At 39.8% G+C, this 26,598-nt stretch overlaps 2 pseudogenes; one reads left to right on the top strand and one right to left on the bottom strand.

Annotated features, from left to right (window-relative positions):
• Positions 1–1,427: 1,427 nt before the first annotated feature.
• LOC123651200 lies at positions 1,428–1,744 on the bottom strand (annotated as a pseudogene).
• Positions 1,745–13,872: 12,128 nt separating this feature from the next.
• LOC123651199 lies at positions 13,873–20,332 on the top strand (annotated as a pseudogene).
• Positions 20,333–26,598: the final 6,266 nt, after the last annotated feature.

The following is a 26,598-nucleotide window of genomic DNA, read 5'->3' as shown; positions in this document are numbered from 1 at the left end:
TAATGCAGCAAGAATTCCAAGGAACGTTTCAAGTTATTAACCACAGTGTGTTGAGTCAACTTAGTTTCATTAATTTCTGAGCCCCAGGGATGTTGGTGCATGCAGTCGTTCCATCTGTCTGCATCTCCCTGAAACGCCCTGGCTCAGGTCCTGTCATGACCCATCACTCTAAGTTCTGTCACCAACCCCACTGATACCTCATTTTCCCGAGCATCATCACCTCACAATTCCAGTTTGATAATGCAGTTAAACAGACCTCTGGTGACTGTGAGACTGAGGAGTCTAATTGGTCTATAAAGGGGTATAAAATCTTTCACAAGCTTCTAAGAACCCTGGTAACAGATTACAGGTTTATCTATATACAGTTTGCCCCAATTCATGAGAGGCAGATTTCATAAAGCAGTTAAATTAGAATGTAGTTATTTTCTTTACCACAAATCAACCAGTTGAATTTCTTTAATTGGCAAATTTCTCCAGTGTAGTCCACATTAATGGACATTCAAACATTTAAGATGCTACTGAGAACTTGTATAGCTTCAATAATATCTCATGCATCATATAAGGCATATTAAGAGATAGATATAAATTTAATCTGTTATAGACTATTTTTTTTAATTTAGCTTTGAGAGAGCTTTACATTTCACTTGTCTTTGGGAGAGAATTGATTTAATCATAAGAGTTATTGTGGTATTATTACGTTTCTTGCCATGTTTTTATAATTATTTTCAGGTAAAAAGTATTCATACAGTTGGTACATTAGAAATCAATATTTTTTTACTTGAAAACCAGATGTTTTAAGTAGAAGTGCTAAGCAAATTTTATGAATTTGACACCTTATTTACTCCCAAACTGAGCTATCTTAAATGAGCCAGAAAAATGAATAAAAACTTTCGGTTGTCTGTCAATTAACATGTAGATAAAAGAAAAATTATTGACTTTCAGCTTATTTCTACTGTCAATTAAAGTATGTTAATTTTAATTTTTAAAAATGAAGATGAATGAATCTCTCTTTTATGAAGTATCAAACATTAACTCAAATTATTCCAAATGAAAAGGAACAGAAAATTACTTAATAATTTGGTATACCTGATTGGAGACTTTGGCAAGGTATCTGAATTAGTAGGGATTGCATTTGGCTGCATGTAACAGAAGCCTGACATTAAACAACTGAAAGGTTGGGTTTTAAATTTTTTTTTAAATTATGTAATAAATAGAGGCCTAGTGCATGAATTCGTGCACTGGTGGGGTTCAGCCGGCCCACGCTGATTTTTACACTTTAAAAATGGGATGAGATGGAATTCCCTCCTTCTTAAAAACGTTTCTAGAGCTACTAAAAAACTTGCATTTACAAAATAGTTGATAAAAATATTTCTCTGGATTGTACAAGAAGGGAGACAGAGACCACTGATAAGACCTGGTACATGACATCAATCAGACTTGGCTTCTTTTTCTCCTGCTTCATCTGAGGTTGGATTCTCCAGGTTTTTAGTTTCTCAGTATTCCGCAGGTAGATCTTTTTAGGTTCCTGGTCAGCCACTTCAGTCTGCTTTCCCTTAGCTCCCCTTTTCCCTTTCATTTGCACTTTTTTTTGTCCGCAGATTTATCCTTTCCTGCTGCCCTTTTGGGCTTCGTTTCCACTTTTGCAAGAGCAGGTTTGGCTGACAAACCTCTTCTTGGGCTCCTCCTTGTCTGCCCTCCATACAGAGCTGACCTTCCTCTTGGGCCTCGTGGTGGCCAGGTACATGCTGGGTGCCTGAGGGCCGAGGCGCGTCTGGTGACTTAGTGAACCCTGCTACCTCTACAGCTCACTCATCATTACTGCTGTATAGTATTTCATTAGTTTTTTTATTCTTGTGTTTTTGGTTTTTGGACATTTGAGTCTTTTCTATGTTTTTGCTATTACAATAGCACTGCGATGAACTTTCTCACACATGTCTTCTGATGCATAGACAGGAGTTCTCTTATCTTTATCCCTAGGAATAGAACTGAACAGCTATGGAGTATATAAATGTTCCTCCTTTACTAAATAATACCACATTATTTTCAAAGTGGCATTTTATATCTCCTCCCCCCAGTAATATATAAGAAATTCCCTTTATCCATATCCTTTCAACACTTAATATTGTCAGACTTGTTAATTTTTGCATTTTTCAAGTGAATGAAAAATGAAATTTCTTTTATACCTTAATTTATGTTTCTGTAATTTCTAGTGAGGTTAAGCATCTTCTTGGATGCACATTAGCTGTGATATTTTCTAGTCTATGTAATGCCTATTCAGGTCATTTGCTTATTTAAAAACTGAGTTGTTTATCCCCTTTTTTTTTTTTTTTTATCAGATTTTGGTAGGTTCAGCAGACAGAAAGTCAGTGAAGGATTACATTTGTACACAATTAATACCCTTCATTTAATGAGCATATGTAGAATTCTCCTGCAAACAGCTGAAGAATGGTCATTCTTCTCAAGCAAAAATGAAATGTTTACAAAAACAGATGATGTGCTAGGTCATATGTTTTAACATATTTTAAAAAACAGTTACCACAACAAAGTTAGAAGATCATAATACAAAGTAAATTAAACAAAACCTTGATTACTTGAAAATCTACAAATATTTCAAAATGACTCATTGAAAATATCAAATTACCTTGCCTTTACAACCAGGATCCAGATGCCTATTGTCCCCTCTAGCACAGGAGCCTTACCCAGGAGGGGCTGCGAAGGGGCCTGACCCTTTTGTCTCATGTCTCCTAATTATCCCATAAAATCTCATGTCCCACGTCTGTAGACTGCCCTATGCAGGAAGTGAACTCTCAAAGCCACCACCTTCTGCAAACTTAGAAAGAGGGAAGGCTATGATGATGTAGAGCACATGTGTCAAACACAAGGCCCGCGGGCCAAATCCGTCCCGCCAGGCCTTGCAATGTGGCCCGCACCGCGCTGTCATCACTGCACTCCGCTGCATTTCCATCACAATGACAGTTTATGACTGTTCAGTAAACCATTCGGCCCGCGATTTAGGCTGGATTTTAGATTTTGGCCCCTTCTCTGATTGAGTTTGACACCCCTAAATTGTAGAGGGAAGGCTGTAATTCTTAGACCAAGTAGAAATAAATTTTCAGAAATATCATCTCACAAAAATCTCTGTGTGAGAATGGCAGTGTAGTGTCAATCCCTGTCCCATCTTTTGCCACGCATGGCTCAATAAAGGAGGTGAGCATTTACAAAAAAAATAAAAAAATAAATAAAAAATCAGCCTGCTCTCCCTCCCTTAAGTCCCAAAATGCACAGGGATTTATACAGTATAGTTGGGTTGAAAGAGTTTTTCAGATATGAATATCAGTTGTCCCCATTTTTAAGCTTGAAGAAATCAGCACAAATTCAACCCCTTTATCATATGGCCACACAGCACATATTTCATCAAGCCTCTCTATGGGAGTGGCCCTTTAATAAAATCTCTCTTAAATGACAGAAAATCCATTTTTTCCTGCTATGTAAACTTCATAGATTTTGCCCAACTTGCATTTCTCTTAAGGTAGGCACAACAGCACAGCAAAGAACCTAAAACAAAATGTAAAATCGAAGGTCACAGCTGCACAAAGTCTGTTGGTGCAACCACATGGGCAAGCTGTAAAGAAGAGGTAGGTTACCATGATGCCAGTGCAGCTTATACTCAGGGCCCTTCCCTTGCAGGGCCCCCCTTTTTAGGCCCTGGTGGGGACCCTAGCAACTTTGAATTTATGATTCTGTATTTTTCTTCTTAAAGAGAGACTTCCAAAATTGTATAAGCTTGCAGACCCACAATACCTGGATCTGCCTCTGAACATGCAACATTATAAAAATGCATATAAAAAACTTGAGTCCATTTCATAATAGTGATGCTGAAAGAAACCCTAGGCCACCTTCAATCCGGGTTTGGAAGAGGCTAAGCTAACTTGGATTTTGAAATCAAAACAAGCGATTTCAATTTGGAAAATGTCCTGTTATCTTAGCTTCTTCCTTTTACTCTTGCTAGCCTTTGCTGAACATTCAGTACAAGATATATACAACACTGAAATAACACAATTACTTTTAATAACCAATTTTTTTCTTGCAGACTTTTCTCCAGGTACTAAAATAACATCTCATGAAAGTTAAATTCTAGGTTTATCTGCAAAACAAGTTAATACTGGGCACCTTGAGACATCTAGGATGGTTTTGGAATCAGAATATGCTGTAGTTCTTCTTTATGTATCTGTCTCAATATCCACTCCAATTCAGTTATAAACTCTGAGCCAAAAAGCCTAAGAAGTACCTTAATCAGATCACACATCAGCTTCGAGTAGTGATTTTAGTGATTTGGACATCTGGCCACTTGGAAGTGGATAAAGGCCACCAACTCACTTGACAAAAGCCACTGAACATCTGTCAGTATGGAAATAGCTCTCCTTCTAGCTGACCCTGAATCAGATTTTAATAGCCAACCTCACAAAGAAAGGGCATCTCTTCTCCTCCTTTAGCCAGATCACTTGGTGCCATCCAGAAATATCCTAGCAATATCCTGCCAATGGTGCTCTGCTAAATATATATTTTTGGAAACAAGTTCTGATGGTGTTAATCCAGTGTCGCCTATATTTCCCTTTTGCTCTATGCCATATTCAAGGGTGATATTAAAAATACCGAGAAGCACACTGAAGCAGGGTCATGTAGAGATTCTATGTGAAGAAGGTCCCAGGGAAGGGAGGAAGGTGGGAGGCACACGTGGAGTTCAGGGAAACCATTGTTTAACATATAATATGGAGGTGTTTCAATACTTTAACAAGCATTCTGGCAATGTGAACCCGCTAAACCAGCCTTGGACGTAGACACAGAATTCCAAAGATGATTGTCACTCCCCCAAACATACCACAAAGAGATGAGGGAAGACTTGAGCGATAGTCTGGCTCAAGTAGGGAAGTGTGTAGGGGAAAGTTTTAGCATCTTTGAGGCAGTGTTATTTGTTGGTGTGGAAGCAACTAATGTTATTTTAGCACCTTTCTGTGTAAATGTGCCATCACATGCTGCGCTGTGATTAGAGCCAAGCAAGAGCTGGCCTTGTTATAGTACCTACAGTTTAGAAAACCCTATAATCAATCAATCTCTCTCTCTCTCTCTCTCTCTCTCTCTCTCTCTCTCTCTCTCTCACACACACACACACACACACACACACACACACACACACACACACACACAGTTATTAAGGAACACATGGGCACCTCTTCCTTTGGGATTCAGTGCTCATTGCTGATAGGAAGCCCAAGCCCCTGCACATCAGTTTATCTGACTAAACTTGTCAGGCCCCAGGAAACACATACACATTCAGAGAGGAAGGGAGAGGAAGAGGAAGATAGAAACATCAATGATGAGAGAGAATAATTGATCAGCTGCCTCCTGCATGCCCCCTACTGGGGACCGAGCCTGCAACCCAGGCATGTGCCCTAACAGGGAATCAAACCGTGACCTCCTGGTTCTTAGGTATCTGATGCTCAGTCACTGAGCCACACCAGCTGGACCCCACAAAACACTTTTCCATGTGGCCTGCCCTGTGTCTTCGAAACAAAAGGTAACTGAGAAAATCTGTGGGTTGTGCCACTTTCAGCTTCAAAGACAGACACTGCTTTGGAGAGCAGGGGCATTTAAGTGGCTGAAGTGCTTAGATAAGAGAAAAGACAAATTAATTAACTTGTCAAATCTTTCCTGTCAGCATGAATGCAATAGACTCTTATTCTATGAAATATTGTTTCCCAGTAGTGCAAGTATCCATTTTTTTACTTCTCTTCTATGTTCCAGTGGAGTTCCAATTCCAGGTTCACAAGTTAGTGCAATATTTGCAATGGTCGCACATAGTGGCTTAGGGACTTTTTGCAGTATTAAATAATTCATGTTATTCTTAAATATCTATAGATATCTTTATAGACATATTTATCTAGACATACATTTAGAAATGTGATGCTAGTTCTTTACATAGCAACCAAATGGACAATTAATGCTCTAAATGCAATAGTTTCATCTTTATAGAATACTTAATAAAATTTATTTAAAATTTCAAAATACTAAATAAAAAAGTTTGGCATTATTTGAATAAATGGGTTTAAAATTTCAATATTTATTCATTATAATTTTCATTCTGCCTTTTAAGTTCAATGCATCACTTTGAATATTCTAAAAGAGAAATAAATCTTAGAAAGTATGCAAAAATATTAATTTTTATATTTAATTTATATGTTATGAAAATATATTAAAATTTTCATTCTGAATATAATTACATTCTGTTTTTAGTCATTTAGATCATTAGTGCTAATAGAATAGAAGTTATGTAAAAACTAGAGGCCCAGTGCATGAATTTGTGCATGGGTGGGGGGAGGGGCTGACCAGGGCTGGGGCCAGCAGGGAAGAGGGGCCACAGGAAGTTGGCTGGCTGGCCTGCCCCCCTGCAGTGCACCTCATAGCTACCAGTCGTTCCAGTCATTCCTGTTGTTCTGGTTGCTTAGAGTTTTATACATATAGATGTTCATTATAACAGCATCTTTAGTAACTTTGCCAAAAGCAAAGAAAAACAAGAAAGACAAATTTTATGGACTGAATTTTAGTTTTTTGTGAATTATGCATATTTTTGTTTTATTACTCATCCAGATATCACCAATCTAACAATGGAACAACAGAAATAATGGACAATAAAAACTAGATTTAGTTGTCTTTGATATTTTATATTTTATATGACTTTTAGTCATACAAAAAGCAAGGCTTTTTATCTACCTTTTCATTTCGTCATTGTGACAGGATATTTGTCAAGGTAGAAAAGATCATATTTTATGTAATAGCTTCATTTATAGCTTTTAAATAGTGAACTTATGGTGTGTGAGCCTCCATTTGCACTCTTCCCTCAGGCCTTGCAAATGATGACCAGAGCCTTAATCAGGAAGTTTTAGGGAATATATTAAGCTATTGAAAAAATTCCTGAAGTGTGATGAAATTTTGAGTGTGTCAATAGAGAGCATTTGGCTTCTGATTTCTTGTGTCTTTTTAGTGTTTGAGTTAGGACAAACCTTTCAACTGTTCTGTCTCACTCTCTCCTTCTGCCATCTCAGATGCCACCTCAGCAAAGAAGGAACAGGATGGCGAACATCCAATGGCAAGAGAGCTCCCAGCAGCAGTTGCAATGGGAGTCCATAAAGGGCAGTCAAAGATTTGTACTTTTTGTAAAAAAAAAAAAAAAAAAAAAAAGATTATAACTTAGAGAATGAATTTTAACTATATCATAACCAAGCTGGGTCTAACAATTAATTTTAAATTTTCTGTAATATCACATATGTTTTTTAAATCATCATAAAGACACCTGGAATCATAATATTCTTTCAGTGGCAAATGCCATATTATGTTTTTAGGGCATTACGTCAATTTAGTATTTCACGTATTATTAATAATGCCTCATTACATAAAATTATTACTAAACTGGCAATTAAGTGGATGTGAAGGATCCATATGCTAAACTGCTCATAACATTTCAATTATGAATTTCACATCAGATGTCTTCCAGTGTACATTAACAACATTGATGAACAATCTCTTTGCCAGAACCACCCAAATGAGCTCTGCTTTGTGGCATGTGATATTGAAATAAAATCATTTTGTACATTTTCCTGAATATAAGGAAATTAGAAATAGAAGCAGCAGATGAAGCAGCTAGTCCTCTCTGCCCATAGTGGTAAAGTATTGTTAATGCTGTAATTAGCTCTCTTGAATGTGATAAGCCTTGGTGGTGTCATTTATGCATCTTGGTTGAGTATAGAGTTTGGGTTTTTTTGTTCTTTGATTTATATTTCCCCCTGAAGAAACAAGCAAACAAGTAATAGTGATCCCATTGTTTGTAGCTGTGTGGTCTGTGCTCACTTTTGTCCCTGACTCTGCCTTTTGATTGTTTATAAATCCATGTGGTATAACAGTAGGGTGTTTCTGTTTGGGGGTCTATCCTTGAACACAAAACCCAATGATTTGTTAAAGGAGTCAGTACTCATTACTTCAAAGCGAAAGTGTATTGACCAAGAAAAGTATGTGTGATTTCAAACATAACAACACAGTAGGTCATTTGGACTCCAAAGATAGCCATTCATGGATTCAGTTCCTCTCTTTGTTCTCCTATAAGGATGGATAGTAAGCCCTAGCAAGTTTGGCTCAGTGGATACAGCATTGGCCTGCGGATTGAAGAATGGATAGTAGAGGTCTCAATCACAACCTGATTTTAGGGCTTCTTTCAAGAATTGGGGGTTGATGACTCTAATAGCACAGTGGACAAAGACTTCTTCACACATCTTACTGATGTACAGTTTCATAAGGCAAATGCACCTCAGGTCTCTTCCACCCTCAAGTTGCACTGCCCACTAACATAATGGGTAAGGTCGGCTGGATCATACCCCTTCCTCACCTGAATACAAGGCATCTTATTGGTGGCTCCATGATTGAGACCCCCTGGCACAATTAATTTAAAAATGATCAGATTCTAAGTTAAATAAATGTTTTTACCATTTATCAAATGTATCATTTATCAATGATATCAATGTATTAATTTACAACTAGAGTTTAATTTGCCTTGAAAACTATACCAATTGATCTCCTATAGTCAGAGGGCACCTTATTTTTTTCTAGAAACTAGGAAAGTTTAACCAATAGCCAGAGATTGTATTTATTCACCAAACATTTATTGATCCTCAATAAAAGTGGTAGTCATAAAAGATGCAAATCTCTGTCCTCGAAGGATTTATAGTCTAAAAAGAGTGGTGCTGATATCCATATTACAATTAAGGTAGAGGATGTGTTTTTAATTTTGCAGAGATGATGGTGGGAGCTGAAAATTGGTGTTCCTGAGAAGGGGTTGGACAAGAAGGTAGGAGTTGAGGCCATGAAGAATAATAAGTGGGCATTTACCTGGTGAAAACAGAAAGAGTAACATATGCTAAGTCAAGAAGAGAATAAATAGCAGAACGTATTCAAGGGCATGCAGAAAGTTCAGAATGACTTCAGCATGGAAAACAAAGGGTAGAGCAACAGGTAATGAGGATTGGCTCAGGGTACATTCATGGATTACTGTCCGTGTCTCACTAAGGGAAGAAAATTTATCTTTAAATGCTAGGGTCTATGAAAGATTAGGTATTAGCCCCAATTCTTCACCCCTCTCTGCAACCATACTCTTTGCCATGTGACTTTGTAGTTCTTATCATTAGAGATATAAATATTGATAATATTTCTGTAATTCTTGACCAGGTGACTGGCTTTGGGCAATACAATGAGGTGTAAGTGATGGTGTACCTGCTCCAAGCCTAGGTCTTGTGTGTTTTCATTTTCCTGCTTACATCTTTGCCTTCACCACAAGAAGGACAGTTCAGGCTAGTAAGAGGCCAGCCATGTAGACCAGAGTCAACTCATCCCAGCCAAGCCCAGCCTGGGTCAGCCTACCACTGCCCACCCCCACGTGACCTCTGTAGACCAAATAAATGCTTATTGTTGTGGGCACCTGAGATTTTTGTGATTGTTATTCAGCATTTTTATGGCATTTTCCAACTGATATAGACCCATGAATGGGCCAATAATAGATATAATTGCTCCAATTTTCATTTTGGAATGTTTATTTTGTCTGTGTGTAATGGAAGGGTTCAAGAAAGACAAAAATGGAGGCTGGGAGATCAGTGAGAATATTGTAATAATCTAAGGAGAAATACCAGGAACTTGAACTAGGACTAGGAACTTTGGTAGGTAGTTGAGGAAAGGAAGTAGTATTGTTTTCCCTTAGAGAAATAATTTTAGTTATCAAGTATTTCAACCATACAGAAAACTTCATGTAACTGATATCCCCGTGACCATCACCCAGCTTTAACATAGTCAACATTTGCCATTTTAAAAAAGAAATGTAGTCTTATTCCCAATTCTTCTGCTTGCTTTCCTCCTTAGAGATAATTGGTGTCCTTAAGTAGGGTATCTTATCTTCATGCATGACTTTTACTTTATAGAGGCATGTATGTGTCCATAGCAATAGACAGTATTGTTTTACATATTTAAATTTTACATGTTCTATGATGCTTCTTTTTGCAACTTGTTTTATGTTATGTATTTGAAGTTTATCCTTGCTGATTTGTGGAGATCTAATACATGGAAGAATTTAGAGATGATACAAAGTAAAAATTAACAATGTAAAATGAAAGAGAAATGAAAAAAATCTCGCATAACCACCATATTTCTGGCTAAGGTGATCATGTGAATTATAGGCAGGGATGAGGAATATAATAAAAGGAGCAGGTTAAAAATGAGGAGGGTTGGAAGATATTGAGCTCAATTTGAGGGGGGATGGTGTGCTTACTTATTGGAGCCACACTGATGGAATACGCTCTGTGGGCAATTTAATGAAAATTGCCCAGACGCATGATATAGTCTGGAGATAGTCTTACCCTTTTAGCATAGTGACAGCAGTTACAACTATGAAGGTTGGTTTCCAACTCATGAGATGCATGTTGAGTGAGAAGGAAACCAAAGGCAGAACTCTAGGCCACAGATAGTTGAGGGCAATCAGGAAACAAGCAAACAAGGCTGTCCTTATATTTGTCAGGGAATATTCTTTCATGCACTCCTACCAGGAAAAATTTTTTGAGCTTGCATGCCCAAATATTCATATTTACTTATATATGTATAAATAACATATTGGTACTATGAAAGTAATACATTCTATGCAGTATTCAAGATACTACAAAATAGCAACTTTAAAAGTACAATACATGTAATAAATAGAAATAGATGTTCTACTATTTCTTTCCCAGTCCCCCATAGATTGTCTTATGTATCAACTGGGATATCCCCTCACTATTTAAACCACTGATTAAAATAATTGATCTGATTTCCTCTTTCATATGAAAAATATGCTTTGCATTACCTTTATTCTGAAAGTGGCATTCGTTACTTCTTTTCAAAAATATTTTACACATCTGAAAACACAGAAATATTTAAAAGTTTAAATTAAAAAATTTCTTATACCATGTGGAGTGGGAATTAGAAACTGATTTTTTCCTACCAACTTCCCTCTCCGCTGCAATCCCTAATCTCTGACAATCGCTAGTCTGTTCTTAATCACTATAATTTTGTCATTTTGAGAATGCTATATACTAGTAAATGGAATCATTTGGTATGTGACCTTTTGAGATTGATTTTTTTCACTCAGGATAATGCCATTGAGACCCATCCAAGTTGTTGCATATATCAATAGTTGGTTCCTTTTTGTTGTTGAGTAATAAATAGTCCATGGTACTAGAGTTTGTTTAATCATTCATCTATCATAGGACATTTTGGTTATTGCAAATAAAGCTGATATGAACAATCGTGTATAGGTTTTATGTGGACACAAGTTTTCATTTATTTGGCATAAATGCCCAGGGTGCAATTATTAAGTCATATGATATAAGTATAACTTTTTTTATTTTTTTTATTTTTAGAAACTATCTCTTCCACTGCTTACATTCCCACAAGCAGTGGAAGAAACAATCAGAAGAAACTCAGTTTTCTAACTGAGTTACCTATGTAGGGGGAGCAGACTTATCTGCAGAAGTATACTGTCTCCCTCCTTTGTAACTTCTTATCAATAACTGAAGAGTTTCACAAAACATGAAATGAGTATTCATGAGTTTGAGTAACACAACATTTTTTTCTCTTAAGTAATGTTTTTTATGAGCTATAACTTCTCTATCTTACCTGTTAACATGTCTGATTCTTTGAAGTAAATATATATTTTTTCTTAAAAAAAACCCCCACACACACCAAAAACACAAAACAGCCCTATCTACTTGAAGTACAGATGTTTTTTCTTTAAACTTAACACTTATCAAAGTGCTTAATATCCCATTTGTCCTATTCTTAATGCTCATTATATCTCCTAGGTCTAATCTCTTGACACCAGTATATTGGTCATGAGAACGCTAGTACTATTTTCTATTTCTTCTTCTAAACAATGTAATGCTTAGCATTTTCAAAGATAAACATAATAGGAAACATTCCTTATTTATTTTTATCAAAATAATTTTTAAACAATTAACTGAAATTCTGTAAATTAAACTTGTCACTCTTGAAGAAGCAAAGACTTCAAGTGACAGGGACTTCAAGTGGCAGTTAAAACAAGGTCCACAGAAATGTTTCAGTGCCTTTCCTTCTCCCCAGAAGTGATGTGTGTGCAGATTTCTTTTCAACCCAATTCTTGCAGAAGGTCAGGGCTTACTTCTCCATCACTTCAGGGGGCTTGACTCATAGGCCCGAGTCACAAATGACTCAGCGGAGCTAAAGCCAAAAAGGCCTATCCTTCTGGATGGAGAAGAACCCTCAGAACTCAGTCTAAGGGCTCACTTGTGGGAAAAGATGGGTGTGGGCAGAGAGCTACTGGAATAGAGGCCCATTACTGTCTAGGAGTTTCTGAAGCTCAGGGTTGAAAGCTTCAGGTTGGGCTGAGGAGCCCTCACCTCCTTGGCCTCTCGCTCTCTCTTGACCCTTGGCCAGAAAAGATTGGCAGTCCAGAGCCGTGTGAGGGTTAAGTCTGTATGGTTTGGGCATGTAAGCCTGTAGAAACCAATAAACCCAAACATGTAGTTGTTCAGCACAATGGAAGTTTATTTCTTGCTCATCTAATAGAACAGTGAGTGAGGTTGGGAAAATATGGTTGGGAGAAATCCCATGTAGTTACATGCGCACACATCACACACACACGTTTCCATTTCAGTCAGAAAGGGGAAAAGAACATGGAGGAGTATGTAGAGAAGTGATACCCACTAATTGTGCTCATGTTCACTGGAGAAAGCCTACTTCTATGTCATCTTACTTCCCCCTTAACTATAAGGAAATCTGGGAGACAAGGACCCACTTGTGTGTCCAAAGAAGAGGGGAAGTGAGCCAGCAGGTTCCTACACAGAGCCCTTCCCACTCAGCTGGTGTCTGGGCTTCTGTTAAAGTGAGAAGGGACCTGAGCACTGTGAATCTGCAGCCAAGGTGAGGACACGCTTGCAGAGAGCAGACTGAGTTTCCTTCCCATTGGAGCAAGAGAAGTAAGCAGTGGCCCCCCTTAGGCTAATGCTGTTTGTGGACAGAATGGCTGATCTCTGGGGGGAAATTTCCAATCCCTGGGAAGCAAGACAACTTTTCCTCCCGAACAGAGACTCTATTGGCAAAAAAATGAGTTCCAAGGAGATTGTGGCTCCCTTGCTCACTCTGTGTGACTGCGGGAGTAGGTGACAGTAAGCCAATTCAATTGTACAAACAAAGGAGAATGAAACAGAGTCATGTCTGTCTTCAGAGGAGCCCAAGTATATAACTCTCCTGAAAGTGTAGAGTGTCCTTGAAGCAAATTCTAGCTGACAGAACGCAGAGCGGAGTGGGGGAGGGCTCTGGCTGCCACAGTGTGGGAACAGGAACTTGCATAGGTGCGCTCCTTTATTACAGACCCACCCCCTGGAAAGGTAAAGAGCTGATGCGGAACCAGCGTGTGCAAATTCTCTCCCCCTCTGCCCTTGGCCCAAGGGCGACCTCACAAAATGGGATTAATTGGGATTATGGGGGCTTTGGCTGCTTGGCTGCTACTCAAGGATGAATGCTTAATTTATGTCTCAGTGATCTTGACTCCTGCCTGATTAAACTGGCTCAATCAGGCCATTGTTTGCCAAGGACTTTCCTTTCAAGAGTAGCTACAGGTGGTGCTTTTATGTGACAGACTTTTTGCTTTGACACAATACACAGCATTAATGGATTGCTGCAATACCACCTTTCTCTCAGAAATAACTAAAAGCACAAATAAATTCAATGGGTTCTCCTCTCATCTTTCAGGGCTTTTCTTGTGATAGCAAAATGTCAACAGGTATGATTGTTCAAGAATACACAGGATGGATGTGGGATGATTAGTGGACAACAGAAAAGAGCATCTGCTTGGGAAGTATCCACTGAGCAGAGATGCTGTGATTCAGAGCACCTCAACTCCTCTTAGCAACCTACTGCTGTGAATTAACAGGTGCCCTTGGCAGGCCCAGGCCTGTTGGTACCCAGAGCCGGTGAAACGGGGCTGTGTTACAGCTTCCCTGTGCTGTTCCTGCGAAAGTGTAAGGACTGGCTCTGGTGTTCAGCGAGAAGCTCAGACTTTGAGGTTTGCTCCAGCCTGGGCCATGCTCCTGTTGTCAGAAGGGACAGGAATGACGGGCAGCTTCTCTTCTACTGGGTTTTAAATGAAGGCTGTCCACACACCTCAACTGGCTTGCTGGTTTTAGGCCTTTTGTCTGGCTAAGTTGGTTTACGAATACATTAAGCAATTTTGTTGGTCGACTTATGGTCTTGGCCATTGAGGTCAGTCAAATGAACAAAATTGGTTTGAGCTGATCTGCCCTGCAGCATACTCTTGTGCTCTTTCCAGAGACCACATTCACATCTTCAGAAGCAAATAAGCTCTTAGGCTGCATAACTGAGTGAAGGTTCCTGGCCAGAAGGGTTGCATCAGGAAAAACTGTAGTCTGTGACTTTTGTGTCTAGTTAAAAATAAATGTTGTGATTTTAATATGCTAAACTAACATGACAGAGACCTGTACATTGGCCATCTGATATTTCATTAATTTAATAGTTGATTTAATTCTAGAAATTTTTTTCTCAATATCATACATCAAGTACAAATTACTATATTGATTATGAGCATCCTCATCCTGTATTTCTCTGGTATTATTTTCACTATGCCTAGGAGATGTCAAAATATACCGTAGTATTTTTCCTAACTCCATATAAAATAGATACAAAACATAAGTTATTAAAGGCAAGAAGCCTATGGTATTACATTTTTGGGGAAATCCAGTGATAAGTGTTTGGGTTCAAACTCAGCTTTCAATGAGGATTCCGTAAGTTTAAAAACTTTATGGAAAATGCAATTATGAGCATATTATGATGGTGATTAAAAATTACTTTAAATTTTATAACATATCATCTCCCAAAAATACTCTGATGATAAGATTTAGGATTTAATCAACTGGAGAGTAGATGATAGTAAAATTGATTGAGTAACTCAATTTAAATATAAAAGAGAAACAGAGATTCTAGGGAAATAGATAAATGAGAGCATACGACTTTAGAAAAAACATTAGTCAATTCCATCAAACAATTTAGAAGTTAGAGAGGAAGGATGTCACTAGGACTCAGAATTAGCAGAAGTGAAAGATGCCATCTGTCCTGATGTTTAATGAAGCTCCTCAGTGAAGATGCACCCAAGTAAGAAAAGGTTGCTTTGAGCATCATATGAAAATGCCCCAGGAACTTCGGCTGGGAAAGGTCCTCATTACCTGTCTCCCTCCGAGTATATAGTCAGGGTATTTCCTCTCCTGCTGAGTAGATCCTTCCAGAAGCTGGACAGTTTGCAGATGTGTCCTACTGCTTGAGCATGGAGACACAGTCATCTCTCAGGATGTTAGAGCCAGCAGAGACCCACAGAATTTTCTAATTTAACCCATTTCTTACAGACAAGGAAACTGAGGCCCAGAGGGGGTAATGAGCTTGCCTAGAGTCACACAGCAAATTATTCCCATTGCCCTTACTTGATATGCTGAGAACCCGCTAATCCTAAAGACACCCTTTCCAAATTTAGGAATTAAAATGATGCGGTTTTATTGTTACCACACAGATTTTTATTCAGCATAATTGTTCTAAATTACATATTACTACTATCTTTAAGCATCTTTTCTTGATTAAAGTACTCCTATAATGCTGAATTCCCTGACAGTCAGAACTGTACATGATTATATACATTGCTTAATTATATGGATTGTTTGAAATCATTCTCTAGTAATGTCAAGAAAGCTTACCTGGTTTTCTGATCTACTGGACCAGCTCCATGATGGAGGCAATGTTGAAATTAGTCAAGATGAACCTAGGCTCCAGAGGCAAATTTATTCTATGACTTCAGACAACTGACTTATCCTCTCTGGGCCTCAGTTTCCTCAACTAACCACTAGGGAGTATTAACATTATTACCACGTAGAGTTACCATGAGAATAAAACTAATATATCAAGGCCTTTATGACAATACCTGGCATAGTAAGCCCTCAACAAATATTAGGAGAATAAACACCATTTTTGCTTTTTTACTTTGAGAAATGTGTGGATGGCTGGATATGTTGATTCTAGTCATTGAAAGCAAGTCAGCCTAAAATAAAAAGATTTGATTTCCTGTATATTGGCACTTAGACATTAATTTTGCAAGCTGAAAAACAGAGTGGACCTTGAACATTAACCTAATATGCCAAGAAATAAAAACACTATCAAAATGTCAGGAACAGCATAAACCATAGATATTATCTTTGTGTATTTTTAAAAATTGGTTACAACAAAATTGCTTCTTTTCATTACACATTTATGTAACTATTCTGATTTCATATAACTGTACCAACTTTAATATCTTTTTAGTATTTGCAAAATGTATAACCATCTTCATCATGAACTGTGACTTCTAAGTTTATATTTTAACTCAGCATGGGGAAAAAAGTGATTCTTTTTTTAGCTCTGACAAGACACTTGGTCTTAGATGAGTAGAGAAGGTTCTGGCTGGTGATACAACTCAGAAATGAGTTGATGGAGACCGAGGTTAAGTCTTTGCATTGTGAGGTCCTATTAACTTTTCCCCAGCCTTGCCCTTTATCCTCATCTTTATTTTCGTTTGTAAGAAGCCTGCAAAAAAGCAGGCTACCCATTAGTGGTTCCATGGTAGATAGCTGTATTCAGTTGTTATGTTGTCTATGCCACCATTGTCCAGCTTACATTATACGGTGTGACAAGTGGTGTATAGAGAAAATAAAAGCACAAGAAAAGCTTACATTATAAAGAGACAGTGTTTTGAAATGGGCTGATGAGAGGGCAGAAGCGCGAGGCCAGGTGTAGTTGAATGAGGATGATAGTGGCTCTAACAACAAGCACAGGCCCATCTGGGAGGAGGCAGGAGGGGTTGGGGGCAGAGGGAGTGCACGCTTCGAAAGTGGCTCCTTGTCAACAGTTTAAAAGATATTATGTTGAATAATGGATTTTAATGATGGATATTAGAAGAGGCGGTATGAAGAGGGGCCATTGAACTTCCAGAGAGGAAATGAAGGGGAGGAGGGGGAGAAACGCCTGCTTTTTACATTTTAGATTTTGCCTCTCCCAGCCAACAGTTTCAGATATTCAAGCCCTCTGCCGCCTAGAAGTTAGAAAGCGGCAATACCTTTGGACAAGGGACTTAAAGGCTGAAAGAAGTGGGGGGGATGTTTTTTCTAGTCCACTAGTAAGTAGGGGGAAAGCTGAGAAAGATGTGTAAGGTAATAAACATATTAACCAGTGATTCTTGGTGGTTGTTTCTTGTTGTGGTGTTTTTTTTGTTTTTTTTTTAAGTTGAATATTTTATTTTTTAATAAATTGCATTGGTTTTTTGGGGGGGTTTTTTTGTTTTGTTTTTTTACAGAGAGGAAGGGAGAGAGATAGTTAGAAACATTGATGAGAAAGAAACATCGATCAGCTGCCTCCTGCACACCCCCTACTGGGGATGTGCCCGAAACCACGGTACATGCCCTTGACTGGAACTGAACCTGGGACCTTTCAGTCCGCAGGCTGACGCTCTATCCACTGAGCCAAACTGGTTTCAGTTGTTGTTTTGTTTTGTTTTGTATGCCCTTTTAAAAACAATGACCCAAGGATGCCATTTACAACCAAAAGACATTTCCTATGCTGAAGACGAACTGCAGGCTTAGGTGGGAGATTAAGATCGTTGCTAACTAGTTATTTTATAAAGTAAGCTGGTGCTTCAATGAACTGTAATATTTACCCCAGGAATCAGGCACGTCTTTGGTGTTATGTCTTATATTTCAAGAAGGCTTTGTTGCTATAGAGGAGGCAGCAGCACTAAGTGGCATGAAGTCAGCCTGTGGCATTCCCTACCTCTAGGGGTCAGAGAGCCTAACATTGTAGATGAATTTCAAAGGGGGCCAGATAATTCTGTGGCAAATATTAACGCTTGCTGTCATGCATATCAAAAGACTGGTAATCAAATCTCATGCCTCAGAGAATGAGTGAATCATGCCAGGGGCAAGCCTTCCACACACACACACACACACACACACACACACACACACACGTCTATAGGAAACATGACCGGTTTGGTGGGAAAAGAAAACACTATTGTCTTGTGATGGTGTTTGACATTGAAATGACACAATCCTCTGTGGCTCAAGACCTGGGGGGGGAGTTGAGAGGTACAAAGATAAGTCAGGTTTCTCAGTTCTGGGATAGTGCCTGCCATCCTGGAAATATCTCTGGACTGGCAAGACTTTGAGATCTGCAAGACTTGATAACTAGCTTTCTGAATTTGGGCAAGTCTTAGACTTCAACTAGGGGAGATGCCTCCTTAGAGCCCCCAGATCATCTAGACACACAGGTGATATTAAAGCTAGAAGCTAGTGAGATCACTTGGGGAGAGAGTGAAGAAAATCTGAGAAGAGACCCAGGGTTAGCCCCAGAAGGAACTGGGTTGAAAACCAGAAGAATGAAGTGTCATAGAAATAAAGAAAAAAGGAACCCAGCTGGCAGAGCTCAGTGGTTGAGCATCAACCTAGGAACCAAGAGGTCATGCTTTAATACCTGGTCAGGGCACAAGTCCTCAGCGTTGAGGACTTTGATCCCCAGTACGGAGTGTGGAGGAGGCAGCCAATCAATGACTCTCTTCATTGATGTTTTTATCTCTCTCCCTCTCCCTTCCTCTCTGAAACCATTAAAAATGTATTTTTAAAAATTTATAAAATATGTAAATTACTATACTTGAAAATGATGTGTTAACTTTCTTATTACCTGTTCATCATTATAACCTCAATTGTAGGTCTGCGCCTGCCACCTAGTAGGTACCCAGTCAGTATCTGTTAAATAATCTACACAAGTCAAGTCTTAATTATTGAGTGCCACATAAAAGGGGAGGTAGTGCCACATAAAAGGGGAGGTAAAATGCTGAGATGATAAGATAACTTATCATCTGAGCATTTTAGGCAGTGTTATTATTTTCCTACCACACCCTAAAATGAATGATTATGCCTTTTGTATTTGTCAACCTTGGATGACAAAGTTTCTGAAAATCAAGTGCTTCTCTTAACTGTTAAATGTGGTACTGAATCCTAGTTAGCTTGGTGGATTTGCAAGAATTTGAAAGTCAGCTAGTGGACAATCACTCATTGAGTAACTACCACTGAGACAGATGCCAATGGGAACACAGGTTTCTCAGGGTGTGACCAGCCAAGGCAGAAAGGAAAGGCAAAGTCACCTGTAACAACATATAAAGACAACCTGTCCTTTCTGCCCTCTGTCTCCCTCCTCTCCCCACCCCCCCACTCCCCGCCGATAGACCAAGGTGGCCCACCCAGCAGGCAGGATTGCCATCAGTCCGCATGGCCATTTAGGAACAAATCACCTCTTCCCATGGCCTTGCCATGGCAACTATGGACAAAGATGCACAGCAGCCAATGTGTATTCCCCATTGTATGCTGACCTTGACAAAGCTGCCAGAGATGTTTTCAACAAAGGATTTGATTTTGGGCTGGTGAAACTGCACGTGCAAACAAAATTTCATGCAGTGGCGTAAAATTCTCAACATCTGGCTCATCTAGTACAGACACTGGTAAAGTTACCGGGACCGTGGAGGCCAAATATGAATGGTTTTTATGGTCTGACTTTCACCGAGAAATGGAACACTGCTAACCTTCTGGGAACAGAAATTGCAATTGAAGACAAGGTGTGTCTAGGTTTGAAGCTAACATTTGATACCATCTTTTCAAACACAGGCAAGAAAAGTGGTAAAGTAAGTCTTCTTACAAGAAGGAATGTGTAAACTTGATTGCAGTGTTGACTTTTATTTTGCTGGACCTGCAATCCATGGCTCAACCGTCTTTTGTTATGAGGGCTTGCTTGCTGGATGCCAGATGACCTTTGACAGTGCCAAATCAAAGCTGATAAGGAATAACTTTGCAGAGGGCTACAGGACTGGGACTTCCAGATACACATTAATGTCAATGATGGCACTGAATTTGGAGGCTCCACTTATCAGAAAGTATGTGAAGATCGTGATACTTAAGTAAACCTTGCTTGGACATCAGGTACCAGCTGCACTCACTTTGACATTGCAGCTGAATATCAGTTGGATCCCACTACTCTGTGTCACCAGAGAGAAGAGCACACACCAACACTGCAAAAGTCCCAACCAGGTAAGGTGGGGATTGCTGAGAGACTAGGGCGAAGGAACTTGTGGATGCAGCAGACAGCAGTATGCTAGTCCAGCTCCCAGGCAGAGTGTAAACATGGATCAGAGGGAAGCTGCTATGAGACACAACTGGGCAGATCTGTGGTATGTGGTTGTCACAACATCAGGACAAGTATTAAAATGTAATTCTTGTAAACAAGAGACAATTTGGATGCATTCACAGGAGGACCTGATTCAAATACTCAAGCTAACCCATTATCCTGCACAATATAGATTGCAAATTTTAGTCAAATAAAGCTAAGCTACCTTATTTGTCATCATAGAAACAAACAAACAAACCCAGAACTGGCCCCAATATTATTTCCCCTGAGTCCCTCTAAAATAGCAATAACACCAAGTTGATTGTCTTCATTCGAATGGTTTAGAAACACTTTCACTTTCAGATATTGTCCACTAAAGTCCTTTTACCGAGTAGATTAAGTAGGATTTGGTTGATCAAGCAAAATTGCTGATCTACCTTAGCACTCAATTAGCCAGGGGTTATAATTCTAAGAATACACAGACATATGGATCAGACATGGGACTTTAACCTGAATTGGGAGCCTGCAAAGATTTAAAGCCAACTATATCTTTCCCCTGAATAGCTGAGGAAGGGCACATGGTCTGAAGGAGACAGATCCTAGAAGCTTCGGGTCTTTGGCCACCCCTTTCTTGTGAGGTTGTAACTCAGTTCTCTGGTGGAAGATAAAAACAAGACACGATGCTGCCGAAACTGGTTTGGCTCAGTGATAGAGCGTCGGTCTGCGGACTGAAAGGTCCCAGGTTCGATTCCGGACAAGCGCATGTACATTGGTTGCGGGCACATCCCCGGTAGGGGGTGTGCAAGAGGCAGCTGGTCGATGCTTCTCTCTCATCGACGTTTCTAGCTCTCTATCTCTCTCCCTTCCTCTCTGTAAAAAATCAATAAAATATATTAAAAAACAAACAAACAAACAAAAACAAGACACGATGCCTATTACTAAGAAAAACACCCAGAATCATGGCTGGGAAGCCAGCTCTCAGGGTGCTCGGCTTAGTTTCCTGACACTGCCTTCCTCAGTTAGGTTGGACTTGGTTGATCAAGCAAATTGCTGATCATCCTTCTTCCCCCATGACAAAACAGTAGTGATAACCCTTAGCATTTGTGCAGGACTTGAATTATTTTATTATTTCTGGTAATCATTTCTCTTGATTCCCACAACAACTCCTGTTATGCAGGAAATAATCATTCAGGCCAAAACATGGTTTACATAGAAGGAGAGTGTGTCCCCGAGATGGAAGTCGCAGACAGTATCCCAGCTGGGTCCTCAGACTTCAGAGATGGTGCTCCCTTTCAAGTCTACTTGACCATCTCAAGTCCCCATCAAACAATTCTAGAGAGGAGGAAGGAGGGATGAGGGAGGACTGGATGAAGGAAGGTGAAGGGATTAGCCAAAGATCCAAGGACACAGACAAGTTGTGGTGATGCCAGAAGGAAGGGGTTAGGGTAGGGACTGAGTAGGGGGAGAAAAAGGGGGGAAATGGGGATGTGTAGTAGTGCCAACAATAAAAATAAAGAAAAAAATAAGTCTTGACCATTAAAAACAACAACAATTCTTACCCAGAATGTTCTATGATGAAAGCCTTTCTTCATATTTTAGCATTTTTTGATTGGCAAATACTTTTGCCAACTCTTCACCATGATTTTTTAGTGCATTTTAATAACAAAACAAAAAAAAACTTATACAAACCTCTTCTCTAGAATAAAGTGAGTGGTGATATTGATGATGGTTTTCAGCCCTTATTCTGAGGACAAATATATTGACTTCCGGAGCATCCTCCAAATCATTTTACTTGAATGCAGCAACACCTTGCCAATGAATGCACTTGGGTGCTGGCAGTGGAGTGTTGTTCACGACAGAAGATACCTGGGATTGGAAGGTGGTGGTTGGTCGACCTTGGTGATAGAGAGACCCACTTTAATATGTAAAGAAATTCTATGATGTTTGAAGGGTCTCCCCTAGTACCTTATCCATCTATCCACCACTGGATTTAATGCTGTGTTCGGTGCTCTCCCTGATGGCAGTGTGTATCCCATTTGGAAGGAAAGAGTAGGGTAGAAAGCGATGGTGCAGGCTCCCACCCCATGGGTCTCTCCCATTATGCCCTCCCTGGCACTGCCCATGGGAGAGGAGGAGAGGAGCTCAAACTCCCCTTGGACTCACACATGGTTACATTGTCCTTTACCCAACTTGATACTTGATGGGCAAGCACTTGATTCTCCCCGAGGCAGGCTGGGTAGAGTCCACATCACCTTCGCCTTCTAGAAATGGGCTAATGCTGATCCATGGGGCGAGAGGCCCTGGGGCCATTTCTCTGAGTTTTCCTGCGCTTATTTCTTCACTGCCCAGCAGCAGCCAGCCCCTTCCCTCTGCAGTTTGTCATCATCTTGTTACCATAAAAATCACATCTCAGTTTGGGCAGCAGGGCTCAGAGAATGCACAAGCACCATGTTAAATGTTATCATGTGAAACACCAGATATTTCTTCAGCGCTTCATCCCAGAGCCGGGGCTGTGGCTTTGCAAAATTCTTTTTCTGCCTCCTTCGCCCTCACTCTGTTCATCTCCCAAGTCCCTTTCTCTTGCTCTCTTTCTCCGATTGACCACTTGTTAAATCTTTTTGTTTGTTTCCCCCCCTTTCTCCTGGGACCCTCCGACAGGCAGGCTTGCCAGATTCATTTTCTGATCAAAGCTGTTTGATTTGGTCAATTTTGCCACATTGGAGACGTTCTCTATTACAGAGATAAATAGCTTTGGGCTAACTGTCAACGAAAACTTGTAAGCTAATAAATTATTCCAATTTCTTCCCGCGGATTTCTCTGGAGACAGCCCTAGGAAATACACTTTTTGATTAGTAAATTTCTCTGTGTGTGTGTCTGGACATTCAAATGTGTCGGCTTTGATTAGCACCATTGCTTTTCAAGTCGACGTTGGCTGAGGGGCTGTCAGTTGCAGGCAGCCCTGATGCATAATGCATCAACTGGGCCCGGAAACAGGAGCCTCTTCCAAGGCTGGAAAGGCGGGAAAATTGCCCTAACAACCCCGCTGGCTTACTTTGCACCAAAGGGAGCTTAACTTGAAAGTCTCAATAAGACTTGCTCTGGCTTCAGTGGAAGCCACCCATGCTGGGCTGAGAGGGCTTGAAGAGACCACAACCAATGGGCCTGCCCAGAACCAAAGCCACCGCGCCATCTGCTCTGGCCACCAACTCCTCCTCCCATGATTTCACCCTTGCATCCTCACCCAGGCTCTCTACTCCATCATCCTGGAGTCCCTGGGCAAAGGCCAGCCCCTCCTAGGCAGGCCCAGATTTCCCTCGGCCTCCCCTCAGATTCAGTTTGCCGTTTGTCTAGTTAAGGGCCCTTGGGTTGTTATAGAAACAATATTTTGGCTATAACAAATCAATCGGTGCGTGTGAACACAAACATACAGATCATTTATCAACTGCAAAATACCCTAAATTATGACCTTTCTAAAACCTATCAGAAGGGCGAGCGCATGCATAACGTAAATTAAAGTTTGAAGGGTCAGCGGTTTTTACTTTCACTATTCATCTTTCTTTCACCTTATAGGTTTAAGAACAAGAGGGCTGTGTAATTACATTTCAATGGGGTGCAGCGGTTCATTATTCCCGGCCACACCAATCTGCTGCAACATTTCCAATGCAGCCAGGTACATTTTAGCAGATATTAGTTGGTAAAAGACCATATTTGCTCTTTGGGATTGATAACATCTTTTAATGCATAACAGTGCTATCATCTCAATTTAGAAAAGGCTAACAGGGTGAGGGATTTTTTTGTTTTGTTTTGTTTTTCTTCTCAGATCAATACAGTTGTTCATATTTTATAAAGGTGGTAAAACCTGTCTGATAATTCTTCCCAGATATGACTTGCCCTTCGCCTCCCAGTGGCTCCCTTTCTCTGATTGCTGTTTCCCTAAATATCCACCACCCCGTGAGCTAGTAGACAGCACCCTGTGCTCGAGCCCACTGCACTGATGGAAATGGGTAGCTTCCAGCAGAAAACCCTGCTGCTGCCAACTATCTGGCTCTGGCTGCAGTCGTGCGGTGGTGCCATGCTGCAGACGGCACGGGGCCCAAAATTTTGGAGCAGCCCCGAGAGGTCTGGTGGTAGCAGTGATCTACCTGTGCAGCCAGTGGGCACCTTCAAAAACTCTTGGTGCACTCTGCTCCAAAATGTGTGGGCATGGAGGCTGGTCTGCAGAGTCAGGTTAAGGGGACCTCTTATATCCTGAAGAAATTCAGAAGGGAAGAAGTAAAGGAAGGAGGGAGAGAGAGAGAGAGGAAATGAGGGACTTCTTTCTTTATTTTTTTTAATTGTGGTAAAATATAACATTAAATTTGCCATCTTAACCATTTTTAAGTGTACAGTTTAGTACTGGTAGATATATTCAGATTGTTACTCAACCCACCTCCACAATTTTTTTTTATTGGGCAAAACCCAGACTCTGTACATATTAAACAGCAACTCCTCCCATCTCCAGGCAACCTTCTGCTTTTTCTTTCTATGAATGTGACTGCTCTAGGTACCTCATGTAAATAGAATCATGTAGTATTTGTCTTTTTGTAACTGGTTTATTTCCCTTTAGTATAATGTCCTCAAGATTTATCCAAGTATAGCATATGTCAGAATTTCTTTTCTTTTAAGTGGAATGATATTTCATTGTATTTATAAATAACCTTTTGTTTATCCTTTTAACTGCTGATGGGCATCCGGGTTGGCTATTATGAATAATGCTGCTATGGACATGGTGTGCAAATATTTCTTTGAGAGTCTGCTAAAAAAAAAAAAAAAAATCCTTCACCTTTTTTCATCAAGCCCTCAAACCCCCTCCCCTCTGATAGCTGTCAGTCGGTTCTATATATCTATACTTCTGTTTTGTTTGTTAAATTACTTTGTTCATTAGATTCCACATATAAGTTAAATCATATGGTATTGGTCTTTCTATGCCTGGCTTATTTCATTAGCATAATGCTCTCCAGATCCATACATGCTGTTGCAAAAGGTTATATTTTCTTTTTTATGAACAAGTAGTATTCCATTGTGTAAATCTACCCCAGCTTCTTTATCCACTCACCTACCGATGGGCACTTTGTTTCCAGATCATGCTATTGTACATAATGCTGTAATAAACATAAGGGTGTATATATTCTTTTGAATTAGCATTTTGGTTTTTTTTTAGATATATTTCCAGAAGTGGAATTGCTGGGTCAGAAGGCAGTTCCAGTTTTTAATTTTTTGAGAAAACTTCATACTGCTTTCCACAGTGGCTGCACCAATCTGAATTCCACCAACAGTGCACAAGGGTTTCCTTTTCTCCACATCTTTGCCAACATATGTTTGTTGATTTATTGATGACTAGAGGCCCATTGCATGAAATCATGCACCAGTGGGGCCCCTCGGCCTGGCCTGTGGGATCAGGCTGAAACCGGCTCTCCGACATCCTCCAAGGGATCCCAGATTGCAAGATGGTGCAGACTACACCGAGGGACCCCAGCAGTGCATGATCAGGCCAGGGAGGGACTCAGGAGCAAGCTAACATACCAGTTGGAGCATCTGCCCTCTGATGGTCCGTGCACATCATAGCAAGCGGTTAAGCTGCCTTAGCATATCATTAGCACATTACACTTTGAAAGGTTAAATGGACGACTGGACAACCAACCAGACAACCAGACACTTAGCATATTAGGCTTTTATATATAGGATAGTCACTCTGACAGGCATGAAGTGATATTTCACTGTGATTTTAATTTGCTGATTAAAACTGACAAATCATAAACTGATGATTAGTGACATGGGCATCTTTTTATATGTCTGTCCATCTGTATGTCCTCTTTGGAGAAGTGTCTATTCATATCCTTTGCCTAATTTTTAATTGGATTGTATGTCTTCTTGGTGTTAAGTAGTATAAGTTCTTTATAAATTTTGGAAATTAACCTCTTATCATATGTATCATTGGTGAATATGTTCTCCTATTCAGTGATTTGCCTTTTTGCTTTTTTGGATCGTTTCTTTTGCTGTGCAAAAAGCTGTTTAGTTTGATGTAGTCCCATTTGTTTATATTTTTTTTTGTTTTCCTTGCCTGAAGAGATAGATAAAAAATATTATTGCTATGAGAAATGTCTGAGATTTTACTGCCCACATATTCTTCTAGGATATCTGTGGTTTTGTGACCTATATTTGTCTTTAATCCATTTTGAATTTATTCTTGTGTATGGTGTCAATTGGTGGTCTAGTTTC

This window comes from Pipistrellus kuhlii, unplaced genomic scaffold (assembly GCF_014108245.1).
Source record: "Pipistrellus kuhlii isolate mPipKuh1 unplaced genomic scaffold, mPipKuh1.p scaffold_m20_p_4, whole genome shotgun sequence".
NCBI classification, from domain to species: Eukaryota; Metazoa; Chordata; class Mammalia; order Chiroptera; family Vespertilionidae; genus Pipistrellus; species Pipistrellus kuhlii.
The sequence above is the reverse complement of the archived record's forward strand: the minus strand, read 5'-3'. Positions and strand labels throughout refer to the sequence as shown.